We start from the raw sequence: 16,297 nt of genomic DNA, 5'->3' as shown, positions 1-16,297 counted from the left end.
TGCTCATTGAGGGCTTACTACATATGCCAGGAGGCACTGCATCAGATGCTTTGGAATTCGTCAGCTGACCTCTACACAAAAGGAAAGAGCATCGAATCACGTGGCTTTCTGGAGCTCCCTTCTATCAGCGTGAGAAGGAATGAGAAAGGCCAGGATTGCTGGAATACAGGACAAAGGGCAAAATGTCACCAAAAACAACCTGGGAAAATAGGTAGATGACATCATACAGGCCTTTGAGGCTATGCTATTGTTAGATGTTTTGAATGCATTTTAAACAAGGGAATGAACCTTTAGCCCTTTTAAGACAACTGCTTCAGGATGCTTGTTTATTGGGGTGGGGGACAGAGTAAGAAATGAGACAAGGACTCTCTCGCTGAGGACTCTCGCTGCTTGAAGCAGGAAATGATTGGTGGTGGCTAGACTTACAAATGGATTAGATATGGGACTGGGTGGTGGTTGGTAATGACAGACGGTGATCAAGATTGACTCACAAAGTTAGATCTGAGTGACTAAAGGGTGATGCATTAACTAAGAGAGATAAGGAGAGAAACACTCAGAAAATTCTGTTCTCTGGTGTTCAGGAGAAATTTGAAAGCCTTTGTCCATGTACTGGGGCATGGTGTCACTCCTCTACGATCCCAGCATTCCAGAAGTAGAGGCAAGGAGGATTAGGACCTAAAGGGTAGCCTGACTTACATGAGATACTAACTCAAAAATAAATAAATGAAGTCACATTTGGTAATACATGCCTTTAATCTCAGCAGGAAGGAAGGCAGAGGTAGGTGAATCTCTGCGAGTTCAAGACCAGCCTGGTCTACAAATTGAGTTCCAGGACAGCCAGGACTACACAGTGAGTTTCTATCTCAAAGAAGAGAGAGAGAGAGAGAGAGAGAGAGAGAGAGAGAGAGAGAGAGAGAGAGAGAGAGAGAGAGAGAGAGAGATTATATAAAATAAGTGAATGAATGAATGAATGATTTTTTTTTTTCAAATTAAGGAAATACCCTGTGGCTATTGGGATTCAAGGGAAAGACTGGGTTTAGAAACACAATTTTAATATTCACCAGATTTGTTTTAGAAGAGGTCTCTAACCCAAGCTGCTCTCTAACTCCCTGTATAGCTAAGGATGACCTTGAACGACAAACACTCTTCCAACAGAATTGCATCCCTGGCCCTATTCACCAAAGTAAATTGTGCTTAAATGTATATGATTGTGGCTGGAGTCATCGCTCAGTGGGAGAGTGTTTGTCTCAGTATTTAGGATTAGATGAGACCTAATTAGATACAGCCATTTACTGATGATTATAAAGCTGGCAGGGGAGGGAATGGTGCAGGAAGACAAGAGTGTCTACGACTGATCTCTGGAATTGCTGAATTTAGAGGTGGGCAGCAGGAAACTGAGCAGGGCTGGGTGCAACGGTTCATTCCAGTCCATTCCTATAATCCCAGCACTTGGGATCTCGAGGTCAGCCTAGGCTACGCAGAAAGACCCCACTTGAAAATGGGAAGAGGCTTAGGAACTAGGAGAGGCATTGTTCCTCATGCCTTAAACTCCTTGAGACTCAGAAGGACAGGACAAAGGAATCACTTGAGCTCAGGGGTTCAAGACTAGCCTGAGAAACAGAGCAAAATCCCTGTATCCAAAAAAATTCAGCTGGGTGCTATGAGAGATGGTTCAGAGGTTCACTTGCAGAGGACCAAGTTATTTTCCTAGCACCTGTATATGAGAGCTCACAATGGCTTGTAACTTTAGTTCCAGGAGATCCAACCGCCTGCTCTGGCCTCTTCTGCCTCTTGCACTGTAGGCAGATACCCTCACACGGACACACATAAATGCACATTAATTGTTGGTTTGTTTTTGAGACACGGCCTCACTATGTAATCCTGATGACCTGGAACTCACTATGTAGACCAAACTGACCTTGAATTTATAGAGATCAGCCTGCCTCTGTTGAGTTGCTAGGATTTAAGACATGCACTACCACACGAGGTTCACAATTAATGTTTTAAATTCAATTAAAACGGCTGAATAGGTGAATAAAGCAGGTGAATCAAAAGAGGATCATGTCCCAGAAACCAGGGGACACAGTATTTCAAGGGAGATGTAGCTGTCAGCTGCAGCAAATGTTACTGAGAGATAAAAGGAAGACAGGCCAGTCCCTTAGATAATGGTACCCTTAGGGGAGAATTAGGAAGCACAGTAGGAGATGACTGAGAAAAGCAGAAGACAGTGAGGGACATCTGTTGCCAGTTGTATAACAGATGAGACACACTACCAACAAATTGATTAACCTCTCCTACCTATCCCCGCCTCCAGAGTGCGGGTCAAATCAACTAACCTGGGTGCAAGGCAGAGGCAGGAAGAGTTCCAAGTCAACTACAGGGCAAGCCACTCTGGAGAGACAAGAGCTGGAGGGAGGGAGAGAGGCAGAGGGGGGGGGGGGAATGAAGGCGCTACATATGCTATTTATAAAAGGTTCTTTTTTAATATATCACAAAGCCAGCCCGAGAGGGTCTGCCTGAGCATGCATGACGTTCTGAGGATCCCCAGCACAAAACACTAGAGCCACCTGGGAAAAGGGCAAGTTCTGATGGGGGAAGGCAAACAGAAGGCTGGAGGGAAATGTCACTGGGCAGTGACCATAGTCATGATTAAAATTCCCACCAGTCTTGGTGTCATATGCCTGCAATCCACTCACGTAGAAGCAGAAGACTGTGAGCGTAAGGGAAGCCAGGACCACCATCATGACACTCTATCTCAAAAAAACAAAAATTTAGCCGAGCATCATGTCACACAGCATGCTGGGAGCATGCAGGAGGCAGGGCCCTGAGCATAGTCCTGGGTTTGAATTCCACCTAGGCAACACAGCAAGGCCTTTCTTAGAAAAAGAACAAAGCGAAGCCTTTTTCAAACAGTATCAGTGGACGCTGACACTCTGGGGTCATATGTTGGCACTTTTGTATCAACACAGCATCAAATCCTCCACACACAAAAATATTTGGGTTTTTTTTTTTTTTTTTTTTTTGGAGAGCTGATGTCAGAAGCAAGAACTCCAGCATGGTGGGAAAGCTCTGTAACATTGAGCTATGTCCCCAACCTCACAAAAGACATTTATTAGCTGTAAAGGGAAAAGGAATGATTTCACAGTGAGAAATTTATCAAATAACTGTCTTCATCTATGATCAAGGCTGCTATGCTGAGCTATGTATGGTTCCAGCTACTCAGGAGGCTAAGGCCGGAGGATAGTTTGAGCCTAAGACTAGCCTGGGCAACACAGCAAGGCCTCTGATTTAACATGCTTAGGGATAGACAATAGATCATGTGTGCTTCTACAGACGATCCTCTGAGAGCTGTGCAGCTCCACTTCTGAGACATAGAGACTGGAATTAGCAGCTGGAATCTAATTATAAGGAAACAACAAGCAACCTGAAATTGAGGGTCAGTCTCTGTAAGAACTGGCCTGCTTGCTCCTTCAAAAATATTAATGGAGCCTTTTGTGGCTCATAAGCTTGATGATTGGGTTTTTATGCCACATGTGAGATCTCCCTGGAGCCTTATTATGTGGGAACATGACTCATCTGACATGGAAAATGTATTAAGATAATAAAAGGCAAAGCCCAAGAAACTGTTCCCGATTAAAGAGACTAAAAAGCCATAATTTAATACATTCTCTGAACTGGATCAGACCAAGAACATGCGTGTGTTAACATATATATGTATGCACCCCACACACACAAAAGTGTAAGAGAAAACAAGGGAGGGGAAGTGTAGTTTGGCTGGTAGTGTCTTGTTTGAAGGCCCAGTCAGCTGCGCTCCACCCCAGTGCTGCATAAACCAGGGCTAGTGGGGCACACCTGTAACCCAGCAGGCAGGCGGTGAGGCAGGAGGATCAACTGGAAGGCCAGCCTAGAATACAAGAGGAGAGAGAGAGTGTGGGAACACAGAGACATGGATCGCAGTGAGGACCTGTGAAAACAGGCAAAGATGGAGACCATGGCATGGATCACAGTGAGGATCCACAAGGACAGGCAAAGATGGAGACCATGGCATGGATCACGGTAAGGATCGACAAGGACAGGCAAAGATGGAGACCATGGCATGGATCACGGTAAGGATCGACAAGGACCGGCAAAGATGGAGAGCATGCTGAATTCATATCTCTGTTTCAGACATTTTGTCTCTAGAAGTCAGGGGATGAAAAATTTATTGCTGTTTAAAGCCATAGCCATCCATGATACTTTTTTCTTCTTTCTTTCTTTCTTTCTTTCTTTCTTTCTTTCTTTCTTTCTTTCTTTCTTTCTTTCTTTCTTTCTTTCTTTCTTGAGACAGCACCTCTCCATCCACTCTGCCTAGCTTGGAAGTGGCTCTGTAGACCAATGTGGGCCTTGAGCTCACAGAGGTCTGCCTGCTTCTCTCTCACAAGTGCTGGAATTAAAGGTGTGCACCACCTTGTCTGACCATATATATATATAATGCATGCTTTGTCAGATCCCCTGGAACTAGAGTTTACAGACAGTTATGAGCTGCTATGTGGGTGCTGGGAATTGAACCCGGTCTTCTGAAAGAGCAGTCAGGGCTCTTAACCGCTAAGCTATCTCACCAGCCTCTGGTCTGACTTTCATATAGTACATTTTTATGCCTGCCGTTAAAATTAATTCCACATTGCTAAGTGAAGAGGTTGGTGAAATGGCTTGGTGACTTGAATTGAATCCTTGGGACCGACATAATGAAAGAAGCCAAATGACCCACAGACTCTCCTCTGCCTCTGTACATGCACCATTATTTGTGTGCGCACACACACATGCACACGAAATAAAGTGTAACAAAAACTTCTAAAAAAAAAAAAAGCAAGTGAAAACCATTACTGAGACAGATGAAAACCACTCAAATAAGAGGAATGGACTCAGACACTGGAAAGGGGCCCATAGGGAGCAAACTTGCTTTACACCCTCACATGAAGACATAAATGGTGTCCCAGGGTTCATAAGCGCAGACCCAGGGGTTTAAAATGCATCAGCTATCCACATATCCTACTAACCGATGTAAGCAAGAGTCAGCCTCGATTCACCAATGAGCTGCCTGCAACTAAGCTCAGACACTGGCCAATCGGGTTGCCAGGCTTGGCGGAAAGTACCTTCATCTGCTAAAACACCTTGACTGCCCATTGGTTTTTTTTCTTTAATGTGTATGGGTATTATGCCTACATGTATGTCTATGCGCCACGTGAGTACCTGATGCCCAGAACAGAGCATCAGATCTTCTGGAACTGGAGTTACCTTGAGCTGCCAAGTGGGTGCTGGGAATTGAATCCACGTCCTCTGGAAGAAGCAGTTTGTACTCTTAACTACTGAGCTGTCTCAGCAGGGTCCCCATTGGCTGTCTCAGTGTGGCTCCTGGGATGAATTCAAGTTCTCAAGGATGCAAAGCAAGCACATTAGCAGCTAGTTATCTCTTCAGCCCTAAAACCACCATTTCTCAATAATAGAGAAGACTGCCAAAAAAAAAACAAAACAAAAAACCTGCTATTATGGGATATTTGCCTTTGTTTGTGGCCCAGACAGCCAGGATTTTTAAGGTCACTGTAAGAGCTACAAATAGCCAAACTATTTTTCTTGCATCCATATACTCAATACAGCCCAAAGGCTTTTGTGTTCCCAACATGTACCCGGCACGTCTCCAGTAGATACCAGATGGGTACCCTTCAATTTAGTCCTGGCATAATCTACCTGGAGATGAGGCCAGAACCCACAGGTTGAAGGCTCAGTTCCTAGGAGGCCCCCTTTTCAGACATCAGTCAGGGTTCCCACAAATCATCATTGGGTTCTATGTACTAAATTGGTTCACAGAACTCAGGAGGGTTACAAATACTAGCTTAGCCCTTAGTAAGCTAAGTCAGGAGGATCATTATGAGATCTAGGCCAGGAGAGCTACAGTGAGAGACCCTATCTTAAATCGTTAACAGCAAAGTTTGCCAGCGCATTATAAAGAAAATTACAGAGGCTCTGATGAGCATGCATATAGAATAGATGCACAGCAAAGGACGTGGATAAAGATTGGTACCCACTCACCATGGAATAGATGCACAGCAAAGGACGTGGATAAAGATTGGGACCCACTCACCATAGAATAAATGCACAGCAAAGGACATGGACAAAGATTGGGACCTCCTCACCCACTCTTGACTCATAGCCCTCTAGGAACCTCCAAACGTTCAGAAAGCCAGAACCTCTGAACCAGCCCCTTGGGGCTTTTGTGGAGGTTTCATGATGTAGACAGGGTTGATTCATGAGCATGTCATTGGCCATTGATGGTCAATTTACCCTTTAGTGAGAAGCTTCGTCCCTCTCGCTACCTCAGAAGCGGAAAGTGGGCCTGAAAGTCACAGCAGCACAGGTCTTCCGAGAGGCTAGTCCCATCCCCAAGCAGCTAAGCCCCCCATTTATCTCATTGGCATACAAGACATTTCCCACCCCCACACGCACTCCAAGGGTTTTAGGACTAATGTGACAGTAGTCAGGGACGAAAGCCAGATACACATTTATGTCACAACAGCGCATCACAAAACTGGACCGTGTTCATTAGAGTCAGAGATGTTGGAGGAAGAGTCGTAAAGATGAGAAGAGGCCAGGGAAATTAGGCAGCTGAGAGCAAAGCCATGTAAAAGCTTTCCAGTCAAGTCGCCTCTCTCCCCATGAAGCAGAGGCAAAGGAAAAAGCAGAAAGTGCATGAAATGAAAAAGAACTTCCTGTCAAACATTTTACTTCAAGGAACACCTCTGTGGGCAAGATTTGCTCTGTTTTAGAAAACAAAAGTATTCCCTGACTCTAGAATCAAATTTGAAGTCAATTTTTTTAAAAAAAAAGCCAAACTAAAAGCCTTCTTTGGATATGATTCAATATGAAAGACTTTTGAACCTTAATTTAGATGTCAGTATGAGGGAAGCTTTTGATTTATACTAACAAGCTTGGCAGGTGTAGGTGTGCAGAGAAGGGCAAACCCTAGGTAGTTATAGATAGAGGCTGTTACCTGAAAAAAAAAATCAAAGCAGAATTACAGTGTTGAGACTTTCTGTCCTATCCCCTAAAAGTTAAGCCAATCACCAATACGTAATCAATTATGCCTCTATAGTGAGACCTTCATAAAAACTCAAAAGGACGGAATTTGGCTAGCCAGGACAAGTGAGCATGTCCTTGAAGGGTGATTCATTCCCTACCTTGCCCTCTTCCTGTCCTTATCTGGACTTTACCAGTAACCTCTTCAGCATCCTTTACAGCAAGCCGCTAAACATCATGTCCTACGAGCTGCTTTAGTGAAGAAGTGAAACCACGGCGGGAGTGTGGGAATGCCAGCTTAGACGAGGCTATCAGAAGTGCAGGCAAAACATCCTGGGATTGTGGCTGGCAGCTAAAGTTGGCAGCAGCAGGACTGGGCACTCACCCCGTGGGATCTGAGGTGTACCTCGGAAGATAGCATCTGAGATGAACTGGATTCGAGGATTCTGGCTCAGAACTTGCTTGCCTGCCTGCCTGCCTGCCTGCCTGCTTGCTTCCTCGAGCCATGTGTATGTTGAAGGTCCTAGCATTTCGTCACAGAAGTCTGCTCTGTTGCTTAAGAGTATGACAGGAGAAACTGAATCTGGAGGTGTCCTCAACAAATCCTCAGAACTATGTTCTCGTTATAGCGATCTCATTTAAAGGGGGGCTATGTGAGGAAAGCCTTCATCAGAAAGATGTCCACTGATTGCTGAGAATCAACCGAAAAAGGAAACTGAGGTAGGAAACATACTTAAGAAATAATGGGGATATAAGAAGGAAAAGGGCCCCTTCAACTTTTCTAGGTCTGGTCTCTTACTCTGGTTGGCTGACACCCAGGCATCTTCCTCACTGGCCAGACGCCCTGCAGAACTCTACTTCTTAAGAGAAAAGCCAGAAACAAGAGTGCTAAAGATGGCTAATAAGGGGCTCAGTGGTTAAGAGTACAGGTTGCTCTTCCAAAAAACCCAGTTTCAATTTCCAGTACCCACATGGCAACAACTGTCTACAATTCCAATTCCACGGGATCTGACACCCTCACACGGACACACATGCATGTACAGATGTCAATCGGTACACCAAAAATAAAAATAAACAAACCATTTTTTTTTTCTTTTCGAGACAGGGTTTCTCTGTGGCTTTGGAGCCTGTCCTGGAACTAGCTCTTGTAGACCAGGCTGGTCTCGAACTCACAGAGATCCACCTGCCTCTGCCTCCCGAGTGCTGGGATTAAAGGCGTGCGCCACCACCGCCCGGCAAACAAACCATTTTTTAAAAGATGGCTAATGGTGAGCTGGAGATATGGCACAGTGGTTAAGAGCACTGGTTGTTCTTCCAGAGGTCATGAGTTCAATTCCCAGCAACCACATGGTGGCTCACAGTTATCTGTAAAGGGATCTGATGTTTTCTTCTGGAGTGCAGGCATGCATCCAGACAGGACACTATATACATAATTAATAAATAGATAAATCTTTTTAAAAATGGCTAATGAACTAATGTGTGAGTCCATATTAATAAATGGTGACATATTAATAAATGGTCATAATCCCCTTCGACTGATGTTGTATCTCTGCTGTGAATCCCTTCTCCAAAACAGTCTCCTTTCCAAGGACAGAAGTCTGAGAATAAGAAGAAAGGGCACACCAGTCCACAGTTCCCCTATACCTAAGCTTAGGTGCAGATGAAGACGCTTTGAAGCTCTCAGATCACAGTCTCCCCAGCAGCCACTGCTCTTTGGTATGTTTCTCTCCTAACACCTGCCTCTGTCTCCTTCAGGTGTGCCTTGCCTTTCTGCTCAACCGCTAAACCCCCTAAGGGTCCTTTATTCTGGTCATTCTAAAATTCTCTCCTGTGGCATCCAGAACCCAGCTCCACTCGAACAGAGTTCCCCGTTTCCGAGGGGATTCCTCAAGCACCCAACAGGCAAAAGCCAGTTGAATTTCTTGCTGCCAGTGCCAAAGCCTCCGCCTGTGAGGAATGCTGGAGAGCATCCAACTGAAACAAAGCCCTCAGCGGCTAAAAACCTCATACAGAAAAGAAATGGATGGATACGACAAATGTGGAAAACCCCTTAGCTAAAGCAGCACCTCCTAGATGTGAGAAAACTGTATACAAGAGAGAAATAACATCTGTAAGTATTTGCTTGTATACAGGAGAGAAATAACATCTGTAAGTATTCGCTTGTATACAGGAGAGAAATAACATCTGTAAGTATTTGCTTGTATACAGGAGAGAAATAGCATCTGTAAGTATTCGCTTATATACAGGAGAGAAATAACATCTGTAAGTATTCGCTTGTATACAGGAGAGAAATAACATATACAGGAGAGAAATAACATCTGTAAGTATTCGCTCCTTCCCCCAAATGGTATTCTCTCTACATATGCATTTTCTCACTGCCCTCTGTCTTTCTGAAAATGAAAACTTAGACCTGTGGCATGGCTCTACAGCTGGTCTTCCTCCTCAGGTCACTGAATGCTTTCTCAAATCCCACCACCCATTCTACCTTTAAGAATCCATACAAGCCAGGCCCCGTGGCACACACCTCTAATCCCAGCACTCAGGAGGCAGAGGCCGGTGGATCTCTGTGAGTTTGAGACCAGTGAGGGCTACATATGCAGTGAGACCCTGCCTCCAGAGTGGGAAAAGGATTCCACCCACGAATGATCAGCACGGAGATGCGCCAGCTACAGCGGAGCACTTCATTCTCATCCTCCTAAAAAGCCTTGCGTCTGCGGGAAAGACGCTATTTTATTGTCGAGCCTCTTTAGCTAGAAGCAATACCTCATTAAAGATAGAAACATTTGTACTGGGAGGAAACATTGCGAATGTAATGAATGCGGCAATCTCCAGCCAGAAGAAAAACTTCCTTGTTCATCAGCTAATCCATACAAGGAAGAATTTTTAATCTCATGGGCATGAAAAGGCTATTCATAAAAAGAAGCCATGCTTAGGGCTAGGGATGTAGCTCAGTGGTAGAGTTCTTGCCTAGTTTGCCTCTCTCCGCATTAAACCGTCAGAAACACACACATACACACACTAAACACCAGACATTATTGAGACAAATACTGTGTGTGTAAGGAAGGCAAGAAATCACTCAATAGCAAATCAAATCTCATTTGAAAATTCATTTTTGTGGTTTACCCTATAAAAATATTTGTCTTAGTTGGGTGTGATAGCTTATACCTATGTGTCCACTACTTGGCAAGTACAGACAGGAACATAGTGAGGTCAAGGCCAGCCTCGGCTACGTCAGAGTCTGTCTCAAAATGAACCAAACCAAACAAAAGAATAGTAATGAATATGGCTCAATCACGAGGAAATCATGATCAGTGTAACAAGGATCCTGAGGAAGAATTCTGCAAATGTATGAAAACCTCTTGTTTAATCACATTGCTTCTTGTGCATGCAAGAAACACACGTGTGCACGCTTTTGCTTGTTTGTTTTGTTTTGTTTTTTTGAGATAGGGTTTCTCTGTGGCTTTGGAGCCTGTCCTGGAATTCGCTCTTGTAGACCAGGCTGACCTCGAACTCACAGAGATCCTCCTGCCTCTGCTTCCTGACAGCCGGGATCAAAGGCATGTGCCAGTTCTGCCCAGCTATACATATGTGTGTATATATTTATATTTATATATGCATATTCACATATATAAATATTTTATAGATTAATTATATGTATATGGTGCATATCTGCTTGTAGGTTTTTTACACATGTGAGAATGTAGAGACCCCTGAAGTCCAGAAGTGGGTACTGGATCCCCAGGAGCTGGAGTTACAGGTGATTGTGAACTTCCTGGCCCAGGTGCTAGGAATCAAACTGGTTCTTTGCAAGAACATTAGGTAGTCTTCTGTGCCGTCTCTCCATACCCTGCCTCAACCTAGATGTAGCAAAAGTTGGCCTTGGTCTGATGTTCCTGACTCTACCTTTCATTCATTCAAATTAAAAGCCAGAGAGAAAAGCCATTTATAAAATTAAATTACATAAAGATGAATACAACTCTATTGTGTGTTTCAACTTTATATGAATTTTATAAGCAATCTGGAGAAAGTATAGTACCTTGAATCATTCAGTGCTCATCTTGCCCTTCTACTCTTAAATAGTAAGCAAAAACTCAAAGTCTGAGTCCCTTAAAGACTTGTATGTGGGGACTGGAGAGAGGGCTCAGTGGTTAAGAGTACTGGTTGCTTTTCCAGAGGTTCTGCGTTCAATTCCCAGCAACCACATGGTGGCTCACAACCATCTGTAATGAGATCTGGTATACAAGTATACATGCAAGCAGAACAATATACATGTAATAAATAAATAAATCTTTAAGAAAAAAAGAATACCGGTTGCTTTTCCAGAGGACCCAAGTTCAATTTCCAGCATCCCTGTGGCAGTTCACACCTGTCTGTAATTCCAGTTCCTGGGCTTCTGACACCCTCACACGGATATTCATGCAAGCAAAACACCAATGACTACAAAATAAAAATAAATTATTTATTTTTGACTCACACATGGATATTCACAAGACTTTTGTCTATCACAGCCCAAACACTTGAACACTCTATTAACAGCTAAAGGGAAAGAAAGGAAATTTTCTTCTTTTGACCAAGGCTAAAATGAAGACTTTTGGGAGCTGGTGTAGCTTGGTGGTACAGTATGTGCTCAGCACACCCTGTCCTGATCTCTAGCACCGAGACAATGTGTATAACATTAGAGTTCATAGGAGACTATATACATTTTTCTCCAAAGCAAATGAAAAGTTAGAGAATTAGCCAGATTGCAATGTATGGCGAGAAAAAAAAAAAACAGGCAAATTTCCTGGATCGAGGAGACGTGTGTGGAAGTTCATAGCTCAGGATATTTGATTTTGTTGTTTTGTTTTGTTTGTTTGTTTGTTTGAGACCAGGTTTCTCTGTAGCTTTGGAACCTGTCCTGGAACTAGCTCTTGTAGACCAAGCTGGCCGTGAACTCACAGAGATCTGCCTGCTTCTGTCTCCCTTGTGCTGGGATTAAAGGCGTGCGCCACCACCACCCAGCTATTGCTCAGAATATTTGATGTGCAGGGGCTACATAGAGAGACAGGGCTCCACAGAAAGACAGGCTTCTCACACAAACAGTGGGAATGGAGTGGAGGAAGCCTTGAGTTTGTGAAGTCCTGAGAGAGTATGTGTGATGTTGACATGTGCCAGTCATAACCAGGACCCTGGAGCCTCAGAACCTTGGGAAAATGTCAAAGCCTTTCCCCAGCCGGGGTGAGGCTCAGGGGGAAATGGCAAGTCCCTCCTTCTGGTCTGTATGTAGATATTAATAATGTATGCAGAAAACTTCCACCATAGTGTTCGCCCCCAGAATATTTCTAGTCTGAAGACTGCTCCCCTACACAGTTCTCCTACCTAGCTTAGCTAAACCTGTCTCCTTGATACAGATGCATCCTTGTTTATCTCAGTATACTAACCCTGCCTTTGTCCAGCTGTGTGCAATAGCCCCACCTCTGTTAACTATATACAATAAGCACAATGAGTTTCCAGGGTGCTGGGTGCTGAGGTTTCTCCAGCAGGGTCCCGACTAACCTGCCCCCAGCTTTTTGGCCGTGTGTCCATCTGTCTCTCTTTTTTCTCCATTCCTTCACCACCCTACCCCCATCAAGTCCAAATCCCTGGAACCATGCAAGGACTTGGCAGTAAATTATGCAAGCAAGACAGAAACAGCACCAAAGAAAATAGGTATGTGTTAAAAGTATTCACGTGAAGAGATGATTTATATCAGCAATCATTAGGAAAACACAGTTATTTTTCTGGGAAATATCATGGTGATACTTGTTAGACTATCCGATAGACTGATCGAATTAATATTGAGAAAGATATGGGGAAATTAAGCTGAAATACACCACCAGAGGGAATATGAAATGGAGCATGAGCAATTAGGAAATATTTGTGTGTGTGCTTGTGTGTGTGTGTGTGTGCATGTGTGTGTGTGTTCGTGTGTGTGTGTGTTAAGTTCATGTCCTCGGAGGCAAGATTTTCTGGTGCTGGCATTAGAAACAACTGGGATTCACTCTACTTAAGTGCTGGGGAACCAAACCCAGGTCCCATGGAAGAGCAACCAGCATATTGTCAACTGCAGAACCATCTCTCCCAGCCCCTGTTCGGCACCTTCTTAAACCATCCCTTTTCCTAAGCCTCAGTTCTACTACTATATAGTTACAAAAGAGAAACAAAAGTACATGTCCATATTAATATGTATACATGAATATCTGTAAAAGTTTTATATGTAACTGGATGTGTTGGATTATTCCTGTAAAACCAGTTCTTGGGAAGTAGAAGGAGAATCAAGTGCAGGACATACACACAGACAAAATACCCATATACCTAAAATAAGTAAATCAAAACTAAAAATTTTTGAATAATAAATAAACAAAAATTTGAAAGGCTTGGTTGTAATAGCTCCAAACTGAAATGTCCATTATCGTAAAATGGAAATTATATAGCCATGTAATACAGTGCTTCTAAGCAATGAAGGCGCATTAGCAGTTTATACATGCAGTCGCATAGATTACCCTCAAAACAATGATGCTAACTAAAACCAGCAAGACTCCCACAAAGTTTCTTACAACAAGAGTCTCTTTAGATAAAACTCCAGAAAAGGTGAACTGATTAGTAGTGATAAGAAACAAATCAGGAGGCCAGGTGGCTGTGACCTTTAACCCTAACACTTGGGAGGTGGATCTCTGTAAGTTTGAGGGCTGACAGCCAGTACTGTTACACAGAGAAAGACTGTTTTGAAAAAACAAAAAGAAGATAACAAAAACAAAACAAAAAAAGAAAAGAAAAATAAATCAATACGATCAGGGCTTGCCTGAGTAGGGAGGATGAACAAACACAAAAGAAGACTTTGACTGGAGATAAGTATGTTCACTTTCTTGACTGCAGTGACAGGGTCACAATATGTACATATTTCAAATCCTGTTAAGCTGCCTACTATAAACTGTGCAGGTTAAGGCATGTTCTACCCCTAAGAGTACTTTTTAAAAAAATTTCTGAGAATTATAATAAGCTAAGTGCATTATATAAATAGTTTAGAAGTACATCTCCTTTTGTAATACTTTTAAGATTTATTAAGATTTCTTAGATTGTCTCCCAATTTTATAAGACTCCAAAAAGTACTATGAGCTGGAGGAATGACTCAGTGATTAAAGCACTTGCTACTCTTGTAGAGGATGGGAGGTTCAGCTCCTAGCACCACGCCGGGTGGCGCACAGCTTCCGCCAGGGGATCTGACATTCTTTCCTGACTTCTGAAGACACTGCATGCCCACAGTCTTACACACATGCACATGCAATTGTGTGTCTGTGTGTGTGTTCACACTTGTGGAAGCCAGAGGTCAGCGGTGGGTATCTTCCACAATCACTCTCCCCTTTACTTCTTTTTTAATCATGACATTTATTTTTAGCGGGCGGGAACACACACCATGCTGTTGGTCATAGAGATCAAAGGACAGTTTTTGGAAGTTGATTCCCTTCTTCTACCATGTGGGTCATAGGGATCAAACTCAAGTTTGGCAACAAGTTCCTTTATCTACTGAGCCATCTCACCTGTCCCCCCATCTTAATTGTTGAGACAAAGTCGCTCACTGAACATAAGGCTCATTGATCGGGATCCCCCACCTCTCCAGTGCTGAGATCGCAGCTGTATTTGGTTGTTGCTGTTGTTGCTGTTGTTGCTGTCGTTGTTTAATGTGGGTATGTGTGGCCCGCCAAGACTCGACCAGCGATGAATTGAAGACCACCGACACAGGATCCTTCTCTATCGCGCTTTATTGAAGTGCACTCGGTTACAGTTGACTGGTGGAAGTAGGGGGCCCCGAGTGGCGGAAAGCGGCTGAATATATACAGGGAGAATGGGCGTGTTCAGAACGAAAGAGACGTGGCCGCATGGGATTGGAAGCAGCTGTTGCTGGGCAGATCAGGAGCAAGATCAGGCGGTAGAGACGTTGGTCTAACACGCCAAAACACACTTGTTCATCAGGCTCTCGGCGCCATCTTGTAATGGCGGCGATAGTTCGCCACATCTCCCCCTTTTTTGTTTGATTAGAGAAAGAGACCTCCAGTCATGGCTGAAATTAGAGGGTTCCCCCCTGGGCAAAAATGATAATCTCTGTTTTTCCAGGGACGGGAAAATTAGTCAGAGGAAACCCGTCTGCACGGAACCATGATTTCCAGGGTGGCTCACCCTGTGCACTCCGTGGTGCAAGCCACCCGGGTAAGGCAAGCCGTTCTTCCGAGTGCAATGGGCAACAGGACCCGTCGGGTGCAAAGACACGGCTTAAGTCTCTTTAAACATAGTGAGCCAAGCTTGGGGGGATGTGCCAGCCTCAAGTGCAGCGAGTGCTCGGACAATTGCCATCTTCTCCCTTTTGCGTGCTCTCATCATCTTTATAATCAAGAACAGTGCCACCATCAACCCTGCACACATCAGCACACCAATCACACCAACCCCAGCCCACTCTTTAATATAAGAGAAGGTAGTAACCAGCCAGTCCGTAAACTCTCCAAGTGTAATCACTTCTGCTTTGGTAGCATTTAAACTTAAAATTTTCAAGCTTAAATTGGATTGTAATTGCTCAAACTCCAAGCTCCAATTACCTTTCAAGTAATTGGATAATCGTTTTGATTCATTAAATGATGCAAAATAAGGAGTAACACATAAGTATTCTTTGCGTAAAACACAACTCATAGCCATAACATCAAACATCTTATATAAATTTTCTTCCACTAAATCTATCCTCTTATTAAGTAATAAAATTCCTGAAGCCAAATGCTTATTTATAGCTTCTTGTTGTATCAGGGCTTCTGAGGTTTTCTGCACTACTTCATTAATGGTATTTGCTACATGTACCTGGTTGGCCATAGCTACCCCAGCTGTAACAGCCGCAGCTGCGGAAACAGCAATAGCTGCTACGATAGCTGCTGTGATACCGAAATCTCGCTTTTGCCGAATCAGGGACAAAACAGAAAATTCATTTGGGTCTGCCTTCACTGGTACCCACACAAAGGTAGGCACCTTCGCTAGCAGGCCGGTTGTGTGCCGAAAGGACCAGCATTGAGATAATACACAAGAAGTCTTTGAGCAGTTAAGCTGCTTGTCGGTAGAGTGATTGCTTAAAATCCATAAAAACGGGGCATCCACACAAACTGGATTTTTTGATTTGGAAATATTAGCCACCCCTTCACTCTCTTGGATCAACAACTTGGACCCATTTAACACTCCTGAACTATTTGTTAAT

The 16,297-nt window shown here is 43.7% G+C and overlaps 1 pseudogene; it reads left to right on the top strand.

The window, feature by feature from the left end:
- Positions 1-3,486: 3,486 nt before the first annotated feature.
- Positions 3,487-3,582, top strand: LOC130874033 (small nucleolar RNA U13; annotated as a pseudogene).
- The last annotated feature ends 12,715 nt before the right edge of the window (positions 3,583-16,297 follow it).

Source organism: Chionomys nivalis, chromosome 4 (genome assembly GCF_950005125.1).
Source record: "Chionomys nivalis chromosome 4, mChiNiv1.1, whole genome shotgun sequence".
In the NCBI taxonomy this organism is placed as follows: domain Eukaryota; kingdom Metazoa; phylum Chordata; class Mammalia; order Rodentia; family Cricetidae; genus Chionomys; species Chionomys nivalis.
Note: the sequence above shows the minus strand (reverse complement) of the source record. Positions and strands in the feature narration are given on the sequence as shown.